We start from the raw sequence: 18,755 nt of genomic DNA, 5'->3' as shown, positions 1-18,755 counted from the left end.
TGCAGGAGCTCGTCCGCCCGCAGGCAGCGCCACTCGTCCTACTTGTTTATGCTGTAGCTGGTTGGGCAAGACCGGGGCTCGCGCAGTGTGCAAATGCCGCACTGGAGATTATGTTTTGTAGCTACCGGTCGATCAGCTTTGCATCTAGCCTGCTGGTTCGTGTTGCATATCGTGCATGGTAGAATATCGGTTCTATTTGCAACAAAAGCTAGTAGCTACGAGTGAGTTTGAATGATTCGGATGGACAAGATTTAGCCCTAATTGTCTCTAGAGGTTCGAACAACACTTCGCAGGTTCCTCGAATCGCCTCTAGTGAATCACCAAGTTGTATTGTGGCTTCCTCCCTCTCCAACTCCTCATGGTCGTAGTAATGGCCCACTTCTTCAGTTTCCTTTCCTAGTTGGACCAACGCTTGCTGTTGTTGATTCAAGTGCAGCCGATTAATCCATAACAGGTGCGGGCACTATGGGGTTAAGAAGTGATAGCCGTAGATTCTGTGGCCACTGTGCTTTCCCTCAAACACGACGAGTCTGCGCATAAATCTGTTGCACAAACATCTTCTTTTATTGACATAATGTTGCGGCCAGAAACCCACCGGCGAGCAACGACGGGCAACACAGGAGAGCCGGGAGCAACTTAGGGCTGCGGCTGGCCCTGGTCCCTCCGAGCGACGGCCCGCAAAGACTCCGGCACGCACGTCCGATGCTGGTGCAAGGGCGTGCCTCCTGACCTATACCTGGTCAGGAAGGTGATGAAGATGCCTCGCTTAGTTTCCTGCATGGCATACACGTAAACATTAAATACGAGCCTCGATCGGCTCTCAGGTTATCGGCTCTCAGGTTATCCTGTGAATCGGCTCAAAGAGCCGATCCACCCATGATTCGCACGAGGTGTACGAATATATGGTGGTCCTGCTTGATCAAGATAAAGCTAAAACGATCTACGACGATTTAGGGTTTTCACCACATAATCGGATCATCCTACTCACGATTGGGCCTCGCGGCCGCGCACGGTGATCTTAAGCCGATCCTAGACAGGGCCTAAAAACTAACACGAGGTTGATCCCCGGAACATCCTGTCTAGGGCTAGCAAACTACACCCTACGCGCCGCTGGTTCCTCCAACCCTTTGTAAGGCCTAACTATGCAGATATTAAACTAATCCTTGAAGAACAAGGAGCAACCATAACGGATCGGATCTACTAAATAACGATCAAGCGGGGTGCCGCCCTACACCTAAGATAGGTGTAAGGGCGGCTAGATGTCTAAGGGTTGCACTACGACAGCATATGATACGAAGAACAATGCTAACCCTAACACATCTAAGATAACTACGTTGCTCGCCATCAAAAAGGCTTCAGTACGAGCAACGCATGAACAGCGAATAAACTTGTACTGCCTAGATCGCAAGATGCGATCTAGGCAGCATGATGCTTACCCGGAAGAAACCCTCGAGACAAGGGAGTTGGCGATGCGCCTAGATTGATTTGTGGTGAACGTGATTGTTGTTTATTTCATAAACCCTAGATACATATTTATAGTCCGTAGACTTTCTAACGTGGGAATAATCCCAACCATGCACGAGACAAACTCTAACCAACCGACACGTATCCTAATATATTACAGATACACGGGCAAACTAGCCCAAACTTTGCGTAACAGGCCGATTCACGTATTTCTTCTATGTATATTCTTCAAGTCCATCTTGATCGCGGCCCACCTCTGACTCGGTCAAATTCTGGTGATAACACATGCCCCCCTGGTTTTGGAATTGATAATTCCAAAATCACTCTGCTTTTTCTTCGTCGGGTCATGTCGTGGCAGAGCAGAACCGTCGCAGTATCCTTCATCATGATGCCTTGCCTTCTCAACTTCTCCGCGTGACCTGGCAGTTTTTTTTTTTGGCACCACTTCCTCGGAAACTGCTGTGGCATTGAATTTCCACTATATCCCCTTTTATTTAACCGCTCCAAACAGTTTACTTCCGCATCCCCTTCGCATTAGCACTCCAAAAGCCCTCCTATGCCACCATGTCTTCTTCCTCCTCTGCTTCATCGGATCTTTCCACCCAGTCCTCCTCTTCCCGCGAGCCGATGCCGGAGCCGAACCCGGAGGAGGTCCATGCGGCCAACATCCGCCGTGCCATCGAAGCCGGGGAGGAGTCTAGCCACGACTTCTCCGTCTGGTCTGAGGACGACAAGTCCTCGACCGATGGGGAAAGTGACCTCCGCTTCCTCGCCGACGGGGAAACGGAGGAGGAGAGCGATGACGATCGCTTCTCCTGCGATGACTTCACCTCCCCCGAGGAGGAGGAGGAGGAGAAGGAGGAGGAGGAGGATGACACCTCCTCCGACGAGCCGCCGGCCAAGCGCTTCTGCCCCTGGCCGGGGAACCTCAGCGACTTCGACAGCGGCGGCGACGACGGCGACGAGGAGGATGAGGACAATGAAGGCCCGGTCGGCGGCCGCTGGAGCAGCGACGACGAGCCCGCCGGGAGTAGCGCCGACAGCGGCGGCAGCGGCGGCAACGAGGGCAGCGACGGCCCATAGATAGGACCATTAGCATAGGATCAGTAGTAGTAGACGGGGCAATGTATCCCCTAGTACTTCCTTTCGAGAGCAATCAGCTCTTTATGTAAGAAATCTTGCTTATCAATGAAGAATTTCCCCAATTTGATTTTGCCGATTTCCCTTGAGCCAATTTAGCCGATTTCCCCTCATACTGATTTTGCCGATTCGTCCCCTTAGCCAATGCTTAATGAGCCGATAGCAACGCATCGGCCCTTTACGATCCATCCTCCAATTCTTCAACTGATGACCTTGAGATCTGGTGGATAATATGGAGTCTTCAAGAGAGCCTTTAAATTCTTCCAACCAGGCCCAATGATCTTCTTCTGCAAGAACTCACCATTTTTGAAGGAGGTTGCAATGAAGGATCAGCCGATGACACCTCAATCGGCTTCTAAAAAACAGAGCATCTACCAGGCCAGCTGCCCCCCGAGCCTCAGTCATGGCGAGAATATTGGTGAGGATGCACAGATCAGACTAAGGGCCTTGAACCCAGGTAACTCTGAGACAGCCACCATGCCGAACCAGTCGCTCTTGACCCCATCGATTGCTTCTTCCTCCGTTGAAAGCCGATATTGTAGACGAAACACTAACGGCTTAACGAGCAAAAGGCAGCCTTGCACGCCAAAACTGACTTCTGACAGTACTGTTGCAATCGGCTCATTGCAGCTGAGGAAGCTCTCATTGTTTGCCCCCTCGAGGAAGCAGAGGCCCTCACAGATGAACTGGACTTGGTCGAAATCCGTGTCTTGAACCCGCAGGCAGTAGATCTTGTGTAATTGTACTAGAGTCGATGGCTGCGCATCGGCTTCGTTTCTTAGTTCTAAAGTCGATGTCCTTGCATCGGCTGTATATCATGAAATTTTTTTTTACTGGCCGATTTTTCTATCGGCCCCCAACATTTCACTGCACACATGTTCACCTGCACATGTTCATCTGATTAGGTGCCCCCCGAGCCGAATCTGTCAGGGAACTGCAGATATCGGCTCTGTAATTAACCAAGGCACATGTATTTGCACGTCGGCTCCGGTAGGACCAATGTTGATATTTCCTAACTCATCAGCCGACGCAAAACCGCTGCCCAATAAATCGATGTTGAACACGAGCAGAACATGTGGTGAGGATAATTTTGGCCGACTGCTGGAATCGGCCTCCATATTGATCGAAGCGCTTAATGAAGGTTTTTGCAATGTCCCTCCATATATCTCTGTGGCCGATCCCAAGGATCGGCCTCGCCACGTTTGCTCATCAGTTCGTTCTTGCTACACGGTCAGGCCGGTGGATAAGACCAGCCTAACCCTGCCCTTCGTCACGTCGATGCGCTCGCAGTCGTCCAAATTGATACCTGAGAGTGGCTCTTGGCCTGCTGTTTCCCAAGCGTCCATGCCAGCCGTTGAAATCTCGGCTGAGTCATCGGCCTGGACGACCTCTACCTCATCTCCATCCCACTGTATTACTCATTGGTGCATCGTGGAGGGAATGCAACAGTTGGCGTGGATCCAATCTCTTCCTAGCAGAACAGCATAGGTGCTCTTGCTATCGACGATGAAGAACATCGTAGGGATGGTTTTCCTTCCTACGGTCAGATCCACGTTCAGAACACCTTGGGCGTCAGACGCTTGGCCGTTGAAATCGCTCAATGTCACGTTGGTCTTGATCAGATCCGAGCTAGAGCGTCCCAACCGACGTAGCATAGAGTATGGCATAATGTTGACTGCCGCTCCGGTGTCCACCAGCATCTTATTGACAGGCCTCCCATCGATATAACCTCGCAAGTACAGGGCCTTCAGATGTCTGTAGCTTCTTTCTCGTGGCTTCTCAAAGATAACCGGCCGTGGGCCGCAGTCAAGTTGTGCCACAGGTGCCTCGTCTAATCCTGGAGCACTGAACTCCGAAGGAAGGATGAACACCATGTTTGTGCCAGCCGATGTTTCATCATCGGCTTTCCTTTGCTTGGGGCGCCACTCCATTTTTCGTGGTCGACCCTCTTCATCCAGGGTTCGCTGGACCTTCGCGGCCAGATCAGGCCGCGCTTTCCTTAGGGTGTGCAGGTATAACCTTTCGGCTTCCTCCAAGCCGCGCAGTCGCTGAACCCTACGCTTTTGGGAACGGCTGAGTCCATCAGGGCACCACCTTGGCCGGTGGTACCTGTCTTCTTCTTCTTCATCGTCTTCCAAATCCTCGAGATCTTCCACCCGAGGGGACTCAGCGTGCTTGTTCCGAAGTGGGAGAGGCCCTAGACGTTTGAATACGGACACGTTAGCTGCATCCTTCCTCTTTTGCTTACATTCTGGGCAGTTGCCGATTGTAGGCAATCGGCTCATTCCTGAATCCCAGCAGTGTCTGAAGAAGGGGCAGTCCCAGTGCCTATCCTCGTCATCTTGCTCCCTCGATTTTTCCTTGGCACGGCGCTCGTACTCCTCCTCATCGCGATCATGCCGACGATGTCTCCTGGCGTCCCTAGCCAGACGGTCTCTATCATCATCGTTGCTGGATCGTCGGCGTTGGCTATATTGACTCACGTACTTGTTGAGGAGGTGATCGGAGAGAGGTCGCTGATATCTTACATTCCTCACTTCTCCCTCTGTGATGTAGCGCTTGCCATCGTGCCGGAGCCGATCGCGTGGAGCGGCCTCCTCTGTGTCCTTGCTACGAGAGCAGCTGCCCTCGTCTCCATCCTTGCCAGAGTGGTGCCCAGGTCCTACCATGTTGATGCTGAACGAGAATCCTGGCTGGCAACCTTCAGGGTAAGTGCATTCCACCATGTTAACGGCGGGGAAGGGGTGGGTGTCGACCTTCATGGCGTACTGGTTAAAAATCAGACGTCCTTGTTCTATCGCCATTTGGATCTGCTGACGCCACACCCTGCAGTCGTTGGTGGCATGGGAGAACGAGTTATGCCATTTGCAGTATGGCTTTCCATTCAGCTCTTGTACCGTGGGGATTTTGAGGCCTTCGGGTAACTTCAACTGCTTCTCCTTGAGTAGGAGATCGAAGATTTGCTCAGTTTTAGTCACGTCAAAATCAAACCCTCTGGGTGGACCTGGTGGCTTAACCCATTTGCAGGACACGGGGGTTGCCCCCCGAGTCCATTCAGCCACTGCTACCTCTTGATCTCCCGCAGAACCTTCGTCTTCATCTGCCTCAACCAGGACTACCGCACGCTTGAATTTGTCCTGGTACAAGTCCGGGTGGCGCTGTTCATATGCCGACAGTTTCTGAACCATGTGCGCCAGTGAAGGGTAGTCTGCTTGGGAGGCCATGTCCTTGATTGGTGATGCAAGGCCCACCACTGCCAACTCGACTGCTTCTTTTTCAGTCACACGAGCCGAATAACATCGGTTCCTTAGATTTCTGAAGCGCTGGACGTACTCTGCCACGGTTTCTCCATGCTTCTGACGTATTTGAGCTAGATCGGCAATGCCGGCCTCGGAAGCTTCTGAGTGAAACTGCATGTGGAACTGTTCCTCCAACTGCTTCCAAGTCCGGATCGAGTCCGGTGGCAACGAAGTATACCACCCGAAAGCCGATCCCGTGAGGGACTGTGCGAAGAACCTCACGCGTAGTGGATCCGATGCTGAGGCCGTTCCTAGCTGTGCCAAATATCGGCTCACATGCTCGATGGAGCTGGAACCATCTGATCCATTAAATTTGGAGAAATCAGGGAGCCGATATTTGGGTGGTAGCGGGACCAACTCGTACTCGTCGGGGTACGGCTTGGAATAGCCGATTGTCCTCCTTTTCGGCACCATGCCGAACTGGTCTCTCAGGATCGTACTGATTTGATCCACGGTGCTGGCTGCAGGAGTCGAACTCTGAAGATTCGTCGGAGTGGCATACTTAGCCAGCCATGCTTGCTTTTCCAGCTCTGAGCCAACTGCAGGAGCTGAGCTCTGGAGGTTTGTCGGAGTGGCATATTTAGCTAGCCACGTCTGCTTCTCAAGATCTGTCGCTGATGTTCCTCCTGCTTTTCCAGAAGTCCCTGCTATTGCGGCCTGGTTTGTGAGCACCCAGTTACCGCAGTCTGGCACGTATGTGCACGTGTATCCGTGAGGGATCTCCTTAGGTGCCTCGTGCAAGAACTGGTAGTCACTAGGGTCACCACCGATCTTGTAGACGATGAATGCCGGTGAATTCGGCACTTCTGGTGCTGCCAACGCGAATGGCAGCGGTGGACGGGACTGGAGTGGCATCTCTCCTTGGTATGTCCCGAGAGCTGGTCCTGACGGAGAGTACTGGTGCCTCATGATCTCCTGGATCACCCGAAGAGCGACACGCTCCAAAGTGTTCACCCGGTTCTCAGAGTGGCGGTGTAGCGAGTGAGCCACCATGTAGTTAATCTCCTAACGCAGGGACCTGGTGCGTTCTTCTGACGGGGCGGATAGGTCTATTCCGTCGAGCGCACCTTCAGGCGAGAACCCTTTAAACCTGATGCCATGTGAACGGGTTCTGTGAAAAGAGCCGATGAGGTCGGCTTCGAGGATCGCTTTGACCTCGTCATACTTCTTCTTGAGCTCCTCGGTCAGATCCTCGTACGTGACTGGGGTGCCGTCTGCCATCTCAGATGTAGATGGCGATGTGGTTGATGTCGAAGATTGTCCCACCGGGCGTGCCAGAATGTGTTGCGGCCAGAAACCCACCGGCGAGCAACGACGGGCAACACAGGAGAGCCGGGAGCAACTTAGGGCTGCGGCTGGCCCTGGTCCCTCCGAGCGACGGCCCGCAAAGACTCCGGCACGCACGTCCGATGCTGGTGCAAGGGCGTGCCACCTGACCTATACCTGGTCAGGAAGGTGATGAAGATGCCTCGCTTAGTTTCCTGCATGGCATACACGTAAACATTAAATACGAGCCTCGATCGGCTCTCAGGTTATCCTGTGAATCGGCTCAAAGAGCCGATCCACCCATGATTCGCACGAGGTGTACGAATATATGGTGGTCCTGCTTGATCAAGATAAAGCTAAAACGATCTACGACGATTTAGGGTTTTCACCACATAATCGGATCATCCTACTCACGATTGGGCCTCGCGGCCGCGCACGGTGATCGTAAGCCGATCCTAGACAGGGCCTAAAAACCAACACGAGGTTGATCCCCGGAACATCCTGTCTAGGGCTAGCAAACTACACCCTACGCGCCGCTGGATCCTCCAACCCTTTGTAAGGCCTAACTATGCAGATATTAAACTAATCCTTGAAGAACAAGGAGCAACCATAACGGATCGGATCTACTAAATAACGATCAAGCGGGGTGCCGCCCCTACACCTAAGATAGGTGTAAGGGCGGCTAGATGTCTAAGGGTTGCACTACGACAGCATATGATACGAAGAACAATGCTAACCCTAACACATCTAAGATAACTATGTTGCTCGCCATCAAAAAGGCTTCAGTACGAGCAACGCATGAACAGCGAATAAACTTGTACTGCCTAGATCGCAAGATGCGATCTAGGCAGCATGATGCTTACCCGGAAGAAACCCTCGAGACAAGGGAGTTGGCGATGCGCCTAGATTGATTTGTGGTGAACGTGATTGTTGTTTATTTCATAAACCCTAGATACATATTTATAGTCCGTAGACTTTCTAACGTGGGAATAATCCCAACCGTGCACGAGACAAACTCTAACCAACCGACATGTATCCTAATATATTACAGATACACGGGCAAACTAGCCCAAACTTTGCGTAACAGGCCGATTCACGTATTTCTTCTATGTATATTCTTCAAGTCCATCTTGATCGCGGCCCACCTCTGACTTGGTCAAATTCTGGTGATAACACATAAGCCATAGGTACACCGTTTCACTTTGGGTCACGGATCAACCGGGGAACTGCGTTGTCGTCGTGGTGAACAAACAGATGCCATAGGTAGGCTTAAGTTGGGGCCGAATGTACGCAAGCACTAGTAGAAAACAGGCCTTTGGTCGAAAGCCCCTGGAAGCTTTAGTCCCAGGTAAAAAACGAACCAGGACCAATGGGGGGCATTGGTCCCGGTTCGTTCGATGCGGGGCGATGCCACCCTCTAGTCCCGGTTCGTTTGGGGCCTTTGGTCCCGGTTTGTATTAAAAACCGGGACTAAAGGTCCTATGTCAGAGCGCCTCAGGCCGTGGCAGGCCTCGATCCCCTTTAGTCCCGGTCGGTATTACAAACCGGGACCAAAGGCTAACCTTTAGTCCCGGTTTGTAATACCAACCGGGACTAAAGGCCCATCTCTATATATATAGCCTTCGCCTGCCCAAGTGTGAGCCACACTTACCATTTTCCACTTCTTAGCACAAGAGAGGTGTATGTTGCTTTGCTCTCTTCTTATGCACAAGAGGTGTTTGATGAAATGCCTAAGAGCTTTTGCCACTTGAGTTCACACAAAACAAGCCACACTTATCCTTTCATCTCCATTGATGAAATGCATGTGTATATATATACATCGCTTCACTAATCATGATGTTATGTAATGGTTTTTGATAAGCTTAATTATATCATGCAGATGAATCGGCAATGGATGTACATTGACCGACGCCTTCACGAGTTCACTTCGGGCCTGAAATCTTTTATCGATGTGGCTGAGGAAAACAAACGGGGTGGTTTTATATATTGTCCATGTGTTAACTGTCAGAATATCATAAATTACTCTTCCTCGAGGACCATTCACACCCACCTGTTGCGGTCCGATTTCATGCCCCACTACAATTGTTGGACCAAGCACGGAGAAAGAGGGGTTATGATGGAAGACAATGAAGAAGAAGAGGATGATGACAACTATCCCATGTTCGCTGAATACGGTGATACTGCAAAGGGGGGTCGTTTTCCATCAGAAGGCAATGAAGACAATGAAGCAGAAGATCAAGAGGCATCAGATGAGCCTGCTGATGATCTTGGTCGGGCCATTATTGATGCAAGGAGAGACTGTGAAACTGAAAAGGAAAGGTTGAACTTCGACCAGATGTTAGAGGATCACAACAAATTGTTGTACCCAACTTGCGAAGATGGCCAGAAAAAGCTAGGTAGCACACTGGAATTGTTGCAATGGAAGGCAGAGAACGGTATGACTGACTCGGGGTTTGAAAAGTTTCTGAAAATAATTAAGAAGCAGCTTCCAAGGGGTAACGAATTGCCCGCCAGTACGTACGAAGCGAAGAAGGTTGTCTGCCCTCTAGGATTAGACGTGCAGAAGATACATGCATGCATTAATGACTGCATTCTCTACCACGGTGAGTACGAGAATTTAGATGCATGCCCATTGTGCACTGCATTGCGGTATAAGATCAGATGAGATGACCCGGGTGATGTTGAGGGCGAGCGCCCCAGGAAGAGGGTTCCTGCCAAGGTTATGTGGTATGCTCCTATAATACCATGGCTGAAACGTTTGTTCAGAAATAAAGAGCACGCCACGTTGTTGCGATGGCACAAAGAAGACCATAAGAAGGACGCGATGTTGAGACACCCTGCTGATGGGTCACAGTGGAGAAAAATCGATAGAAAGTACCCGTACTTTGCAGAGGACGCAAGGAACTTAAGGTTTGGTCTAAGTACAGATGGCATGAATCCTTTTGGAGAGCAGAGCTGCAGTCATAGCACCTGGCCTGTGACTCTATGTATCTATAACCTTCCTCCTTGGTTGTGCATGAAGCGGAAGTTCATTATGATGTCAGTGCTCATCCAAGGCCCGAAGCAACCCGGCAATGACATTGATGTGTACCTGAAGCCATTAGTTGAAGAACTTCTACAGCTATGGGCCATAACAGGTGTATGTGTGTGGGACGAGCACAAATAGGAGGAATTTGAACTACGAGCGCTGCTTTTCGTAACCATCAACGATTGGCATGCTCTTGGTAACCTTTCTGGAGAGTCAAACAAGGCATACAATGCATGCACGCACTGTTTAGATGAGACTGACAATATATATTTGGATAAATCTAAGAAGGTCATGTACCTGGGGCATCGTCATTTTCTTCCGAAGACGCATGTGGTAAGAAAGAAAGGCAATCATTTCAAAGGTGAGCCAGATCACTGGAAGAAACCTGCCCACCGTGATGGTGCTGACATATTTGGTATGGTCAAGGATCTAGAAGTAATCTTTGGAAAGGGTCCTGGCAGACAGTCTGTTCCGAATGACGCTGCTGGACACACGGCCATGTGGAAGAAGAAATCTATATTTTGGGAGCTACCCTATTGGAAAGTCCTAGAGGTCCGCTCTTCAATCGACGTGATGCACATGACAAAGAATCTTTTTATGAACCTGCTAGGCTTCCTGGGCGTGTACGGGAAGACAAAATATACACCAAAAGCACGGGAGGACCAGCAACATATGAAAGACCCAAGCAAACTTCATGAGACAGATAAAGGATGTCATTACTCCAGCTACGCTCTTACAAAAGCAGAGAAGGAAATCTTTTTTGAATGCCTGAGCAGTATCAAGGTCCCGTTTGGCTTCTCCTCCAATATAAAGGGAATACTAAATATGGCAGAGAAAAAATTCCAGAACCTGAAGTCTCATGACTGCCACGTGATAATGACGCAATTGCTTCCGATTGCATTGAGAGGGTTTCTACCGAAAAATGTTCGAGTGCCCATTGTGAAGCTATGTGCATTCCTCAATGCAATTTCTCAGAAGGTAATCAATCCAGAAAGTCTACAGAGGTTGCAGAATGATGTGGTCCAATGTCTTGTTAGTTTTGAGCTGGTGTTCCCACCATCCTTCTTCAATATTATGACGCATCTCCTCGTTCACCTGGTCGATGAGATTTCCATTCTCGGTCCTGTATTTCTACACAATATGTTCTCCTTTGAGAGGTTCATGGGAGTCTTAAAGAAATATGTTCATAACCGTGCTAGGCCAGAAGGAATCATCTCCAAGGGCTATGGAACAGAGGAGGTCATTGAGTTCTGTGTTGACTTTATTTCTGACCTTAAGCCGATTGGTGTTCCTGAATCGTGGCACGAGGGGAGACTTGGTGGAAAAGGCACGCTAGGAAAGAAAGCAATGATAAGTATGGACGGGCATTCTTTCACTCAAGCACACTACACAGTTCTATAAAGTTCCACCTTGGTGGCTCCGTATATCATTGTACACAAGAATTTTGTACGCTCCCAGAACCTAGGGCAGTCGGACAACAGGATTATACGTGAACACATGGAGACTTTCGGCGGTTGGTTGCAAAAACATCTTATGAATGACACCATTGTTGGAGATCAGCTGTACTTGTTGGCCCAGACACCATCTTCGACTGTATTGACTTTCCAAGGGTACGAGATAAATGGGAATACATTTTACATGATCGGCCAAGATAAAAAGAGCACCAACCAAAACAGTGATGTCCGCTTTGATGCAACAAACAACAAAGGACAAAAGGACACATACTATGGTTACATAGAGGAGATATGGGAACTTGACTATGGACCTTCTTTTAAGGTCCCTTTGTTTAGGTGCAAATGGGTCAAGATAACAGGAGGCGGGGTTCAGGTAGACAAGTTGTATGGAATGACAACAGTGGATCTCAACAATCTTGGGTATAGAGACGAACCATTCGTCCTAGCCAAGGATGTGGCCCAGGTTTTCTATGTGAAGGACATGTCTACCAAACCGAGAAAAAGAAAGAATAAGCAAACGTATACATCATACGATGAGCCAAAGCGGCACATAGTTCTTTCAGGAAAAAGAAACATCGTGGGAGTGGAGGACAAGACAGACATGTCAGAAGATTATAATAAGTTTGATGGAATTCCGCCCTTCACAGTGAACATTGACCCAAGCATCAAGTTAAATGATGAAGATGCTCCATGGTTACGGCCGAAGCGATCATAACAAGGGCATACACAAACAAGGTTCATGTCACACATGTGTATCTCAATATGGCAATCAATTTCCCATTTGTTTTTGTGTAATAATGTAACTGTATGTAAGATATTAACAGCGGAGATGGTTGGCTTGTTTTTACTAGTTCAATAGAGGTTTTCACGGGCTTGCGGGAAAAAATTTCCGAGGCGGAGCTTCCGAAGATGTCCTAGGGCGTGTGCACCAAAGACATCTTCGAGAAGCTCCACCATGGGAGATTTCCCAACCCTTTCCCCAACAATGTTACGGGAGATGGAGGCTTTCACAGGCTTGCGGGGAAATTTTTCCGAGGCGGAGTTTCCGAAGATGTCCTAGGGCGTGTGCACCAACGACATCTTCGAGAAACTCCGCCACGGGAGATTTCCCAACCCTTTCCTCCGGCCATGGGGACGAAGCTCCCTACCTTCTAGGTTGGCTTGTTGAGCTGCTTGACATGGCGATTATCGACGCTCCTTTTATAGGCACGGCGCCACTTTTCCTTCGTCTTGTTCCTCTGACATGGCGTCGTGCGCTACATGCCTTATCTCATCGAGCAGTGTGTCCACCCACGCGTCCTTATCCTGCCGATAGCTTTAGTCCCGGTTGCACCCACCAGCCGGGACTGAAGGTTACCCACACGTCCTTATCCCACCGATAGTTTTGTTAGATGACACAAAAAACCACCTTTAGTCCCGGTTGCACCCACTAGCCGGGACTGAAGGTTACCCACACGTCATTATCCCACCGACAGTTTTGTTAGATGACACAAAAAACCACCTTTAGTCCCGGTTGCACCCACCAGCCGGGACTAATGGTTGCCCACACGTCCTTATCCCACCGAATGTTTTGTTAGATGACACAAAAAAAACCACCTTTAGTCCCGGTTGCACACACCAACCGGGACTGAAGGTTACCCACACGTCCTTATCCCACCGACAGTTTTGTTAGATGACACAAAAACCCACCTTTAGTCCCGGTTGCACCCACCAGCCAGGACTAATGGTTGTCACACGTCCTTATCCCACCGACAGTTTTGTTAGATGACACAAAAAACCACCTTTTGTCCCGGTTGCACCCACCAGCCGGGACTAATGGTTGCCCACACGTCCTTATCCCACCGACAGTTTTGTTAGATGACACAAAAAACCACCTTTAGTCCTGGTTGCACCCACCAGCTCTGGCTTCCTCTTCTTCCTCCTCTACTCACCACCAGCTCTGGCTTCCTCTTCTTCCTCCTCTGCTTAGCACCAGATCTGGCTTCCTCTTCTTCCTCCTCTGCTCACCACCAGCTTTGGCTTCCTCTTCCTCCTCCTCTGCTCACCACCAGCTCTGGCTTCCTCTTCTTCCTCCTCTGCTCACCACCAGCTCTGGCTTCCTCTTCTTCCTCCTCTGCTCACCACCAGCTCTGGCTTCCTCTTCTTCCTCCTCTGCTCAGCACCAGATCTGGCTTCCTCTTCTTCCTCCTCTACTCACCACCAGCTCTGGCTTCCTCTTCCTCCTCCTCTGCTCACCACCAGCTCTGGCTTCCTCTTCTTCCTCCTCTGCTCAGCACCAGCTCTGGCTTCCTCTTCTTCCTCCTCTGCTCAGCACCAGCTCTAGCTTCCTCTTCTTCCTCCTCTGCTCACCAGCATCTCTGGCTTCCTCTTCTTCCTCCTTTGCTCACCACCAGCTCTGGCTTCCTCTTCTTCCTCCTGTGCTCACCACCAGCTCTGGCTTCCTCTTCTTCCTCCTGTGCTCACCACCAGCTCTGGCTTCCTCTTCTTCCTCCTCTGCTCACCACCAGCTCTGGCTTCCTCTTCTTCCTCCTCTGCTCACCACCAGCTCTGGCTTCCTCTTCTTTCTCCACTGCTCACCACCAGCTATGGCTTCCTCTTCTTCCTCCTCTGCTCACCACCAGCTCTGGCTTCCTCTTCTTCCTCCTCCTCATCATCATCGGCATCAGCCATGATGAAGCCACCAGCTTAGGCTTCCTCTTCTTCCTCCTCCTCATCATCATCGTAATAGAAATTATGCAAAAGATATAAATTAATGCATTTTAAATTAAAAATGGCAAAATGGTTAGTAGTTTGAATAGTTAGAATAATTATTTAAAAAAACATAAAATGGTTTTAGATTAATTATCTAAATTAAAACACTTTTCATGTTGATAGTTTTGTTACATTCAAAATTATACATAAGTTATTCAATTTCATATTCATAAGGAATTTAAATAATTAAATGTTCATAATGAATAAATTATACTTTTATTACATAGAAATTTTTTTCTGAACATTTTGATATACCATATGTATTTTTTGATTTGAAATAAGGCGGGAAACAAAATAATTTGAAAAGGCACATAGAAATAGACCTTTGGTCCCGGTTCGTGGCACGAACCGGGACCAAAGGGTGTTTTGCGCGCGTAGGAAACAGGGGCAGCCAAAAAAAGGCCTTTGGTCCCGGTTCATCGCATGATCCGGGACCAAAGGGGGGCCTTTGGTCTCGGATCATGTGACGAACCGGGACCAAAGGATCGTCCCCTATAACCTCTCCTCTTCGTCTCCACGGAGATCAATCCCGCGGAGACAGCAGTTCATACGCCGCCAGGCTGCCAAAAATCCACCGCGCCGCCGCCCGCCGATTCGCGTGCGCCGCCCACCGTCGCCGCCGCCGACGACCGCCTCCTTTCGCCGCCGCGCCGCTGGACGCTTCTTCCTCTCCCTCCGCGCGTGCGACGACCCCGGCCGCTTCCTCCCGTTGCCGCCGACCGCCGCCGACCACCGCCGTTGCCGCCGGTGCTTCATCTCCCTTCGCGCGCGCGCCCCCGGCCGCCATCTTCGGTACGCCCTCTTCTCTCCTCCGGCCGGCCAACCGGCCGGCCACATTGCCTTTTTTTATTTTTTTACTTTTTTAATTTGTTAGATATATAATTTGTTAGTTAGAACTCTATTGTTTGAAATAGTTAGATTTTTTTTAGAAATGTTAGTAATTATATTTAGTAAAAATAGTTAGTAAATATTTACTATGTTAGTAAAAATAGTTAGTAAAATATTTTTACTATAATATATGTTAGTAATGTTAGTAATATTCGTACTATAATAGTGGTTAGTAATATTTGTTACTATAATAGTGGTTAGTAAAAATAATGTTAGTTAGAACTCTATAATATGTTAATTAGAAATAGTTAGTAAAATATAGTGGTTAGTAATGTTAATTAGAAATAGTTAGTAAATATTTACTATAATATATGTTAGTAAAAATAGTTAGTAAAATATTTTTAGAAATAGTGGTTAGTAAAAATAATGTTAGTTAGAACTCTATAATATGTTAATTAGAAATAGTTAGTAAAATATAGTGGTTAGTAATGTTAATTAGAAATAGTTAGTAAATATTTACTATAATATATGTTAGTAAAAATAGTTAGTAAAATATTTTTAGAAATAGTGGTTAGTAAAAATAATGTTAGTTAGAACTCTATAATATGTTAATTAGAAATAGTTAGTAAAATATAGTGGTTAGTAAATATTTTTAGTATGTAAATATTATATTCGTAGTATGTTATATTTGTAGTATGTTATATTTTCATAGCTACACGATGCCGCGCCCCCACCCGCGTCGTGGACTTGGCTCTGGGAACGTACTGGACCAGATGATGATGACCGAAGTTCGAGACTGGGCTCCGCCGGGCTGGCACTGGGAGGTGTTACCTTCCGGGGCGCGCACCTTGGTGCGGAATCCGGGTCCCGTCGTCGACCCGGATCTTCTTTGGTGGCGGTCGCGTGGGCCACGATCGGTGCAGAGGGAGCCGGCCCCCGAGAAGGTGGTACATCGGCGCATTAGAGAGGAGGACGAGCACGTTCGCCGTTACTGGCATGTGTTCGACAATATGTATAGGAGCGGATGGGCGGTTATGCAGGGATCTCACGTGAGCTATGATCCTGTGGCTGTTCCGTATATGTGGTCGTCCACTGCCCGCGGCTCAGCACCCTGCGGCTCAGCACCCGGTCGACGTTGATAGGTTCATGCGTGGGAGTCGTTTGTAGTGATGTATTAGGGTTAAATAAAAAATGGACCCGATCGAGCTATATATGTAACTGCAATCTCTGTTTTGAGCACTACATTATCCTTAATTAATAGCTATATATGTAACTGCAATCTATGTTTTGAGCACTACATTATCCTTAATTAATATATATATATGTGATTATATGATGGTTTCTATAACTTGCAAGTCGTTGCAGAAACTATGGACGCTCACAGAGACGAAGAACAAGAAAAATTGATGGCGGACCTCATAGCCGGTGAAGATGCCGATGTCACCGCAACGTATTTCAATGACTCCGGTGAGGTAGTGGAGGATGAGCGAAGAGAAGATGACGGCTCTGGTGTGGGAGAAGATAATGGCTCCGGGACCTTAGTTATTTCAAAGTCCGCCAAGGTATATAAATTAAGCCGCTGCTGACTAGATGCATTAACCGATTTATACATATATATTAACGATGAGTTCTTTCTTTTTTAGCCCTCCGGATCGAGCCAATCTTCTGTAAAGTCGAAGAGAGGCCCGGCCAAAAAGTTGACCAATGGTGCTAGGTTCGACATCGTCGGAATCGCTACCGATGGCCGACCGATTGCTCCCGAGAAGGTGGCACAATTATTTGTAACTCAATGCGGAGTGATTGTTAGGGACTGCATCCCGATCACCGTTCGAGACTGGCACAAGCCAAAGGCTGGAGAGGTTGTAGAAGGTACTTATGTCGATGATGTAGCCAAAAACAACCTTTGGCGTCAACTCATGGCACATTTCAACCTACCTCCAGAGGAGAATCCCGATATAGCCAGAAAGATGGAGGAGAAAGTCAAGGAGTTTGCTCTAAAGAAGATGGCCAAACTATTCATGAACCACAAGAAAAGATTGTACCGGCAGTTTGTCAAGCAAAACAAGACTCCGGACTTCACTGGAGCGTATCAGAAGTTAAAAGATCACTGGCCCGAATTCGTGAAGTTCAAGCATTCAGATGAAGCTAAGAAAAGGTCGGAAACAAATAAAAAAAATGATGCGTTGAAGAAATATCACCAAGTTACGGGTCCAGGTGGCTACAAGGCTAACAGGCCTAAGTGGGAGAAATCTGAGGCGGAACTAATCAACAAAGGGATCGGTTTAGGGACAGAGGGTTGGGCCGAATGGGCGAAGGAGTGGTTCTACGGGGTTGGGGGAAAGTTGGACCCAAAAATAGGGAAGTGTATTTATACAAAAGAACATCTCAAAAAACATGTTGAAGAGCTTGTAGCTGCACATAAGGACGTGCGGGAGGGGAGGTTCCATCCCGATAGAGAGAACGACGAGCTGACATGCGCCCTTGGGAATAAAGAACATGGCGGATGAACACGAGGCACAACAGGCTCCGTTCCATGGAAGTATGGCTTCCCCGAGGAAAGGAAGAGATTTCCTTATAAAAGCCATGAGAAGAGAAAGGCAAGGGAAGCAGACCGCATATCGTCCTTAGAGGAATCTGTGAGCGCCCTTAGAGCCGAAATTCATGAAGTTCTTAGCGCCCAGCGATCTCAAGGGCAGCATGAAGATCCTGCCATCGACCCGCAGCAATCTCAGCACCGAAAAAGCAGCGTGGCTTCCACGCAGCTCGACGCAGGTGATGATCAGGTGATGTTGGCTCCTCGCTACCCCGTGGATGATATCACAGAGAGCCATCCTTGTGAGCTGCATGTAAAAGTTGTGAACATGTCCATGAAGGCGGCGGTCGGCTATGTCTCACCTACAACAACTTACCATTCCGGTCCGGTTCCAGATGGCTATGCTATTGTGGGGGTGGATGAAGTGATGCCAGGATATGAGCCGGTGATGCTTGACCATCCTGCAGGTGAAGATCGGGAATTGACTGAACTGGGAGAAGCCGCTAGAACCACCGTTCTATGGCGAAAGGAATACATTGTGTTTCCAGGGTCGAAGCCAAGCAGGCCACCTCCATCTCATTCTACGCCGCCTCCACCGTCTCCACCACCTCCGCCGTCTCCACCGCCTCAGCAGTCTCCTCCGCATGAGCATACTCCGCCGCCTCCTCCTCGTCAGGACACTAAGCAGAATCAGCAAAAGAGGAAGACTGCCCCGAATAAGAGATCATCAGCTCCGAAGAGGACTAAAGCTCCTGAGTTGTTACCGTACGAGATGACTGATGAGCAAACCGATGAATGCGTAAAGGCCCAGATGAAGGAGCATTTTGCACCGAAGAAGCCTCAGGCAAAGCTGTTTATACCACCGAATACAGTGAGGCACTTTGCCGAGACGAGAGCAAAGCAAGCTGAGTTGGCAACTGACTATGACCGCTCTCTTGGACAGTCCTCTAGAGCGGATTACGAGAGAAAGTATGGTAGTACACCCTTAACAG

At 48.9% G+C, this 18,755-nt stretch overlaps 1 pseudogene; it reads left to right on the top strand.

Annotated features, from left to right (window-relative positions):
- The first annotated feature begins 9,048 nt into the window (after nucleotides 1-9,048).
- Nucleotides 9,049-18,411, top strand: LOC139832036 (uncharacterized; annotated as a pseudogene).
- Nucleotides 18,412-18,755: the final 344 nt, after the last annotated feature.

Source organism: Lolium perenne, chromosome 6 (genome assembly GCF_019359855.2).
Source record: "Lolium perenne isolate Kyuss_39 chromosome 6, Kyuss_2.0, whole genome shotgun sequence".
Lineage (NCBI taxonomy): Eukaryota > Viridiplantae > Streptophyta > Magnoliopsida > Poales > Poaceae > Lolium > Lolium perenne.
Note: the sequence above shows the minus strand (reverse complement) of the source record. Positions and strands in the feature narration are given on the sequence as shown.